General features: G+C 41.5%; 1 long non-coding RNA gene across 2 annotated transcripts; it reads left to right on the top strand.

Moving 5' to 3' along the window:
* The first annotated feature begins 2,370 nt into the window (after positions 1-2,370).
* Positions 2,371-7,736, top strand: LOC144473147 (uncharacterized). Of its 2 annotated transcripts, XR_013494513.1 has the most exons (3): positions 2,371-3,278; positions 3,814-3,974; positions 6,971-7,736. It is a non-coding gene; the product is annotated as an uncharacterized LOC144473147 (long non-coding RNA). The 2 variants fall into 2 exon arrangements; XR_013494514.1 differs by lacking the exon at positions 6,971-7,736 and having other exon boundaries at positions 3,925-4,837.
* The last annotated feature ends 538 nt before the right edge of the window (positions 7,737-8,274 follow it).

The following is an 8,274-nucleotide window of genomic DNA, read 5'->3' as shown; positions in this document are numbered from 1 at the left end:
TAACTACTACGTAGGAGCATCTCGAAAGACAAACAAAGAAACGAACGAACAAAAAAAATTGGTTTCCAGATGGGAATAAAAACCGAAGAGTATTTAAACGGAGAACGGAGAACGGAGAACGGAGAAACCGTATAACGACGCCTGTTCGTCTGGTTAATAACTGGGCGTGCTTCAAAACAAAAAATAGATTTTTTATAAGCCGACAAGAGAAGGATATGTTTCCGACCTTTTTCAGTGGAATATTCTCATACTCGAGACTTGACTCTCTCCGTTTGTGTTTTTCGCAACGTGGACCGCTTTTACTTGAGAAAAGGAGAGAGTATGAACGAGAATGGGACGAGTGAGAGGGTGGGAGAGAATGCGAGCGAGAAAGAGAGAGAGAAAGGAGCGGAGAGCGTGCGTGGCGAGTGTAAGAAAGAGGAGAGAACGAGATTGTGAGAGTGGCGCAAGGGTTGAAATATGAAAGCTTGAAGAAGCGTGGAAGAGGTCGTGCGAAAGTAATTGGAGAGAATGAGCACAAGAGCGAGAGAGGGAGAGATTGAGTGTGATCGAGAAAGAGAGAACGAAGAAGCAATCGCACCTCAACCGAATTTAAAAACCTATAATTTCCTCTCACACCTCTGCGCAGTGTTTTGGGCCTTTCCGTCCAATACGCGATGTACCACTGTCATTATTTATTTAATTTTTGCAATCTACGTACAATAAAATTGTTGTTGCTGAAACGATAAGTGTAAATGTGTATACTGTACATTCAACCTTCGTTTAAAAACAAGAGAAGATAAGAGAAATAAAAAAATGAGAGAGATAAGAGAGAAAAAATGATAAACAAATGAGAAGAAGTGAAGAAATCATTATTAAGGTCTCACTGGACCAGGATTCCTGCCGTCCTGGCGTGTGTTGTAATTGTACATGTACATATACATGCGTATTTTTTAATATCAGACGGTAATTTACTCGATAATTAGGATCGCTTATTAGAGTATATATGTATGTATACACCGCATACATACGTACGTACATGAACATAGTATATATGTACACATATGCATTACATATACGCGTGTATGTATATTTATACATATATGTACACATATATATATATATACATACGAACAAAAAATACAAAAATGAGAGCGGCATTCCCGACGCCGATGTCTGCGATGAACGATCTCCGAAAGGAATAAAGCACTTTCACGTAGCATCGTCTTTCTATCGTAGTTTTCACCCATCTTCTTCTCCTCCCCTTCCTCTTCCGTTCTAAATTTCTTTAATACGAATTTTCAATCTTCAAAGTATTACTAACGTTTCCTTTTCTTTTTTTTTTACTAAACTTACAACTAACTGCAATATACTTTCATCTGTACTTAATTCGATCTTAAAAGAATGCTAAGTTATACGATATTTCTGTAGAAGGGTTAAACCAAATAGTGTCAATTCTTGAATATCTTGTAGTTTTTTAATTATTGTTGCAATTTATATTCACAAAAGATTAATTGTTTTAATTTATCAGAACATTCTGAAAGCTAACAAGCCTTATTTTTACCACTTTGTACAAGGTGACATTTGAATTTGGCGCCATTTCCTAAAAATAATTTAGCGCCATCACGAGTAAGCAAAACCGTAAAACTGTTTCACCATATTATCCACGGATGATAATTCTAGTTATTTAGCCGAACCGATTGTCGGTAATTTTTTAGCACTTTCAGTTCTTTACTACTGCAGTAATAACGCAAACTACTAATTCCATTGGATTTTAAAAAATTAATATTATATTACCATCTGTGGCATAATGTGATCATCCGTAGTTAATTTTGACAAATAGTTTCAATATTATACCGCTAGAAAGAATGGCGCTAAATCGAAATTTTAAATATAGCCCCAACACCAAATTTTGCGTCACAATAAATTTGAATTAATAATAAAAATCCGACAACTTCAGAACATAAAACCACTCTTGTCTTAATTTAAATAAATAAAACGAAGTGTAAATAATATCACTTCGCCAAGCCGCGATACTACTACCGCCAGATGACAGCAGCTGCACTAAACATGTAGCGATCCGTGAGGTCGAGATGGGAGAGACTAATTTAAATGCTTTTTGGTTCACCCAACCCGCGCTATTTCTCTTTATTTCGTTGTTAACGTTTCTGTCACAATTACGCGTGCTGGATCGTCACTTGTATAGCTCTTGCGACGACGAGATACAGTAGAAAGATCTACTCGAGTGGAAGACAAAGGAGTAAGCGTGTTTTTAAAACTAGGTCCTACCAACTAGCGCGCTTAAAACTAACTATACTAAGACTAGAGAGACGCGTAGGGAGTTTTTCTCCGCACGTGGCATAGCGCCACAAACAAGCCTTCCAGACCACAGTAGACGACTCTGTCGACTGCTAACAATATCGTAATTTTATTTTAGTAACTCGGCTATTATTTATTTACGCCATTCCTAAAATTCTCGTTTACACTGTATAAAACACGAACACCTTGTACACGATATAATAAATTGTATGAGGACCTTGTACACTTTGTAAAAAATTTGAAATACAACTGAGCTATTTACTCGGCCACGCTGCCACGTCGCAGCTGAGGGTATCAAAGTAAATTCGATCATATGGCCGTCATGACGTCACATCCGTTTATTTAGGACGAGTGCACGCTGCGACAAACTCGAGCAACACCATAGAGCCCATCCACGAGTACCCAAGCGTTTAAGATTCAAAATCGTTTCTGTAGCCCTCGTTATTCCGGATAAACTTTTTAGTGCTTGAAGTTTCGTAACAGGCCGGGATTAGAATAGTTTCCGTTCAGGAAGTCGCGAGCTATGTTAATTACTCGACTTCCGCGGCTCGTAAAATTTTTAACCAATGCCGGACTTCGCGGAAGCATTCGCCGGATCTTTATTCGGAATCTAACGGGGCTCCATTATTGTGGAAACTCGGAAATTAGATGGCCGCTTCACGGCGAACAGAATTTTCCGATAAGATAGTCGTACGCGATGGTGCTTGCGCGTGTTACATCATCGTAATCGCGACACAACTACGAATCGACGCTCGCAATGCACGGGCCCCGGGTATAGACTTTGCACTTTGTGTGCAACAATTGCCGCGTTTTATCGCCTCGGCGGCGTTTTTTATCCGTCTCTATCTTGACAATAATCAGCGCCAACATCAGAATGCTAACATCGGCTGTGGCGCGGACGCGAGAGAACGGTGACAAATAAACATTTTTAAAACGGCCATCATGAGTGCACGTCGCGCCCTACAACCACCTCCATTACGGTGACGTATTAACCTCGTTCGTGTAGTTACGTTAATGCATCGATGTTCTCGCAATATACCGTATCGACTACCCTTGGCAAACAGCACTCGATCGAACCGACTAATCGCCCGATGGAAAAATTGTTCAAGTGCAGCTTGACGATCTCAACCCTCGCCCCTACCGACGATCTCAGATGTTGTTCACTTGTTCTGAAAAATAATTACTCACTTCGTTATGCATCAACTGCTTGTGCTTTCGCCGCAGTTCTATCCGGAAAAGAAACTTTTATTTTTGCGTTTGTTTCATATCGTCCGTTGTTGTGCTGTTTTTATTTAGAACTTTTAAACTTTCTCGTTGTATTCCAAGAATGATTACGGTTAGTTTTTTAAATTCTTTTGTTTTAGAATTAGGTGAATCATCGTCCGTCCGCCGCATTCTCGGCACTCTTGATCTCCGAAGATTGCGCCCCTGTAACGAAATTTCTCAGCACAACGACTCCTCGCGTCGTGTATTACTTTTCTCACGCTTCTGATGGGTTTTGTACAATTTTTTCAGTCTGTTTTTCTTCAAAGAGGAAACCGAAGATGCATGCAATGCCAATCAGCAACTACACAACATTTGTTTCCGCAAAGTACTTCGAGATAATTGGCTTCTAATCGATTTCAGGTGTGAGAAGGAGACAATCGACGAGCTGCCACATGCTCGCCGACAAACAGGTGGGGCGGGACCTCGATTTATTATACTCGAGCAATATTGAATCTTCGCATAAAGGAGCTTCTAGCCGAGGAGAAGCGCGAGGTTTTTACGCAAGTGCTTGGTGCCGCGTGTTGGTGCGCTTTGCACGGATGCAGCCCGCGCGCATCGAGCATCCTATACGCGCGTTCTTTATTCGGAACGCGTGACCACGTGGAACGTGAGCACGCATACGACACCGCTGAATATTGGACGAAAGTCAAATCCATCTCGCATTATTTTAGCGTCCGCGGCGAGCGTCGAGGCGGCGCGATGTATTACAGAAATACGCGTCTGCGTCCGCGCCCGCGCCCGCGCGCGATTTCTGCCTGCATTTTAATTACGCTGACGTAAGCACGCTCGGATATATGCGCGCAGTTTTCCTCGGCCGAGCCAGCCTTTTTATCCTCTCCACGGTTTCTACAATCAGCGTCTCCTTTCCGGACGAAATTTCGATCGGATCGGCAGAGGGATTTGCGGACCATACACAGTCACAAACTTTTAAACCGTCGGGATTAACCCTTTACACTCGAGCGGTGGGCCTACGGCGCCACTAAAAACTATTGTATAGTAAAGTCATATATAAAATTTATTTATATTTAAAAAACTGTTAAAAGTGTTACTGTCGTATGAGTCACGAGGTTCGGTTACCTGTGTATAAATACGCCGATAGAATGGGTTAGAATCGTAGTGGCGTAAGTCACATTTTAATAACATGTTTATTAGTTATTGACCGAAATGTTCACACAACTCTCGGGAAAATCACGCCAAAAAGTACAATATCTCGGACTCTACTATATTCAACCCATTATACCGTGACATCTTTCACAATTGCATTAATTAGCACTTCCTCGTCTTTAATGATTTCCCTAATGGAATGAAACAATTTCTATTTTTTTTGTTTTTAATGATACGTTAGTTAACACTTTATCGACCGGTTGTTCGGCTGTAAACATTTGCGTCATTGTGGAGCAACTAAATGTGTTAACATTGTTATATTTCGATAACATTAGCGTTAAAGAATATTTATTTTATTTTCATTCTTTTCTGCGCGAACTATATATAGTATATAAAAAATTATATGACAATATTAGAGCTTGCAGAGATGTGACGTGTGGATGGATGCTGAATTATTGGTTGCCATGGTGAAAAGCCGATTTATAGGCTACCGGTCGGTAAAGTGTTAAGTTTTGATTTTACATGATCTTTAAAGGCAACTTCGATTCTGTCCTTAAAGGTCCAGAAGTTTTCTCTGCATACCTATCTCTGCGAGACGCTAACGATGTGTGTACAATACGTTCTTCGCTCGTTTCAAGAATGTGGGTACAACTTGAATGTTTCTTTTGTACTAACGCTTTCCACGAGGGCAAATACTTATGGACACTGAAATTTTCATTGTCAAATGTAAGGATTTAGCTTCTCTTTGCAATTTGACTAGTAACTTTGAAGTAGTAAGGTGAAACGAAAATGCGTGTAACGAATAAACGCCAGAATAGCTTCTATCTCTCAGAGTGAGTTAGCTTATCGAAGTCCAAATGACAGCCACTATATACTCAAATCACAAAAGAAATCTCGCATAATAACTGTCTTATTTCAATCTGTGTATGTGATATTCGCGCGGAGAAATTCTTCCTCGTCGCACTGTTCCCTGATGGAGCACGTCGAAACGATCGTTCGAAGTTCCCAATTGCCGGAAGTATTTTTGCGAAAGCCGATCAAGTGCGTTCGCGAGACACTCGAGGCCGACACTGTTCGGTACCTCGCGCATGAGGAAAGAAGTCCCGATGACTTCCTCCCACTCTGTCGTCGGTTAATTATTCCAGCCGGTCAGAATCATCTGCGTGGAAGATCTTCAACGAATTCTTTCTGGCGAGCGTCTGTTCTTCAACGTCTGTGACACGTTCCGGGTCCATACCGGACGATTCGCGGGGCTTCGCACTTGCAATTGCGATCGCCGGCCAATTACGCTTACGATTACCGGCGCGGCGATAACGTTTTTGTTTACTCGCGATTGTATAACGCGTAATCGCGAGGCAATTACGCGACGAGTGCGCCTCGCCGCGAGTAAACGCTGATTACTCGCCTCGGACCGCCGCGATACGAGAGCCATGTAATTGCGCTCGCGTTTTTTTCCCCGGCCCGACCCGGCCCGGCCCGGCTCGACCGGCAGTTTCAACGATTCCAGTCGTTAGCCCGTAGAGTGGATTGCTTTCGTTGTATCGACAACGCGTGCCGCTTACCGAATCGATGCGAGAGAGCTGGGGGAAAAACCAAAGGGGAAAAATTCTCTTGCCGCGTTTTCTTTCGGGACCCCTGAGATCGATGAGGATCGCTTCTCGACCAAAGCGCGGCTTGAACGAGCATGAAATTAATCCACGTTCCAGGCTTAATTTACCAGCGGCCCGAGCTTTCCGGAGATTGCTTTAATGCTCTCAGATATGGTTCCGGATGGATCTCGTTCGCAATTTATTCGCTCTGCCGGAATGCGCGAAAATATTGAGAAACCAAGTACATACATCGGAGTGCGCCCCCCCCCCCCCCTCCATCGTGGGTTCATTCTATTATTTATTTCTCTGTCACAGAAAATACTTTGGAACTCGGCTTTGTACGGACTATCGCATTTTTGTTCCCCGGCAGATCATATTAATATACGACGATTATAAAAGCATACTCGACGGAACAGTGAGAATTTAACGGCGAACTCGTTCGGAGTTAATTAATGCTAGTTGTTCTACCATTCACTCAACTGCAAACGTAATGGGGCAATTGAACGAAACAATTTTTGGAAAACGATACTATCAGCGAATTGCGTAGGGAGGAAGTAGACAGGGTTGCGCAAGTAGCAATATCGCGCCATTTACTATCACGCGGATGCTTGACTATTTCAATGTTGGCACTGTTTTGTGATATCAGCGATTGACGAAAAACGGTGTTTCGAGGAGCTAGAAAGAAAGGGACCATGACGATCAATTTATTACAGGGTACCGGAACAACGTATAAAGAGAACACGGGAAAAGAAGAGCGGTAGAGTCGAGATGCGGATTTTCCGCGAGAAGGAAAATTCTTCAGCGAGGGACTCGGTAATCGCTGATGCAACACCGTTGGCAGCTGCACCGAATCCCCGCGTTCCGATATTCATCGCGAGTATTGGCACGCATCGCGGCGTCCTTATCCAACTGTACAGGGTGTTCGCACAATCACCAACTAACGTCCTCAAAATAGACGAAGAAAGAGGGACAAGCCTTCTTCGCGAGCTCTTTCATTCGCAAGCAACCGAATACATACTGTGAACGCAAACTTTTCCAGTGATTTTTTAAAATTTGTTGCGTTTGTGCGTACAATAAATACTCTCCTGTTGTCCTTTAACTTGTAAACTAAAATGGCCAGTTTGGAAAGAGAAGATACGATAATTCAAGACTTGCAGCTCATTTTTATATTTTTTGTAATTTTAAAACATTTTTAAAATAATAAAGTTGCATGTCAAATCCAAGTTGTCCATTTTTGTTTACAACTTGAGGGACATTTGGAGAGAAATAACTGTATCGAGACAAGTGCAACCATGTGCTGTGCGATGACCTTCGTGATCGCACAAAGTCAGGAACGAAGAGAGTGCAACCTTGTGACGTATGCGATTATATACTTCATGTTTGGAACATTTGTTTGAAAATCAAAGATGATCTGTAACATTTTGTATATTATATCAAAACATGTATCAAAAGGAAATCAATCATGTTGTATGTAGTCATTAGCGAATCTTTGTGTAAAATAAAAATTTCCTGCATTTATTGGAACGGAGTGAAGCCAGGTAAACATGTCGTTCTTCCTTTCATAAATTTAATCGATTAAAGCCACTATATTGATATTTTTCAATAGTCACAACTCTTTCATCGCTTTAAACGGCATCTCCTCACTTTTGTATTAAATGCATAAAATTCACAGTCTCATTATTATAGTAGTAACCTTCACAATTATAGAATATCAAAAACGAAAGGCGAGCAACCTAACGTGACAAGCGATTTGTTGCATATACATATAAAGATGTTATTTAATTTCCCAAAAGAATCTGCGCATCATAACAGTTTTTACATCATACTGAATTCAATCATTTAATGCTGTCGTGGTTACAAAATTTTTATTCGCGTATTCTTCGGAACAACGATTCCAAAAACGAATGCAGCCCCCAATCTCTTAAAAAGATGACCCTTGCGACGATGTGAAATCAGAAACGAAATTTTTCAGTGCACATCCACTGTCCAAGAAAAGATTGGTAGCAACAGCGAACAC

Source organism: Augochlora pura, chromosome 7 (genome assembly GCF_028453695.1).
Source record: "Augochlora pura isolate Apur16 chromosome 7, APUR_v2.2.1, whole genome shotgun sequence".
Taxonomy (NCBI): domain Eukaryota; kingdom Metazoa; phylum Arthropoda; class Insecta; order Hymenoptera; family Halictidae; genus Augochlora; species Augochlora pura.
Note: the sequence above shows the minus strand (reverse complement) of the source record. Positions and strands in the feature narration are given on the sequence as shown.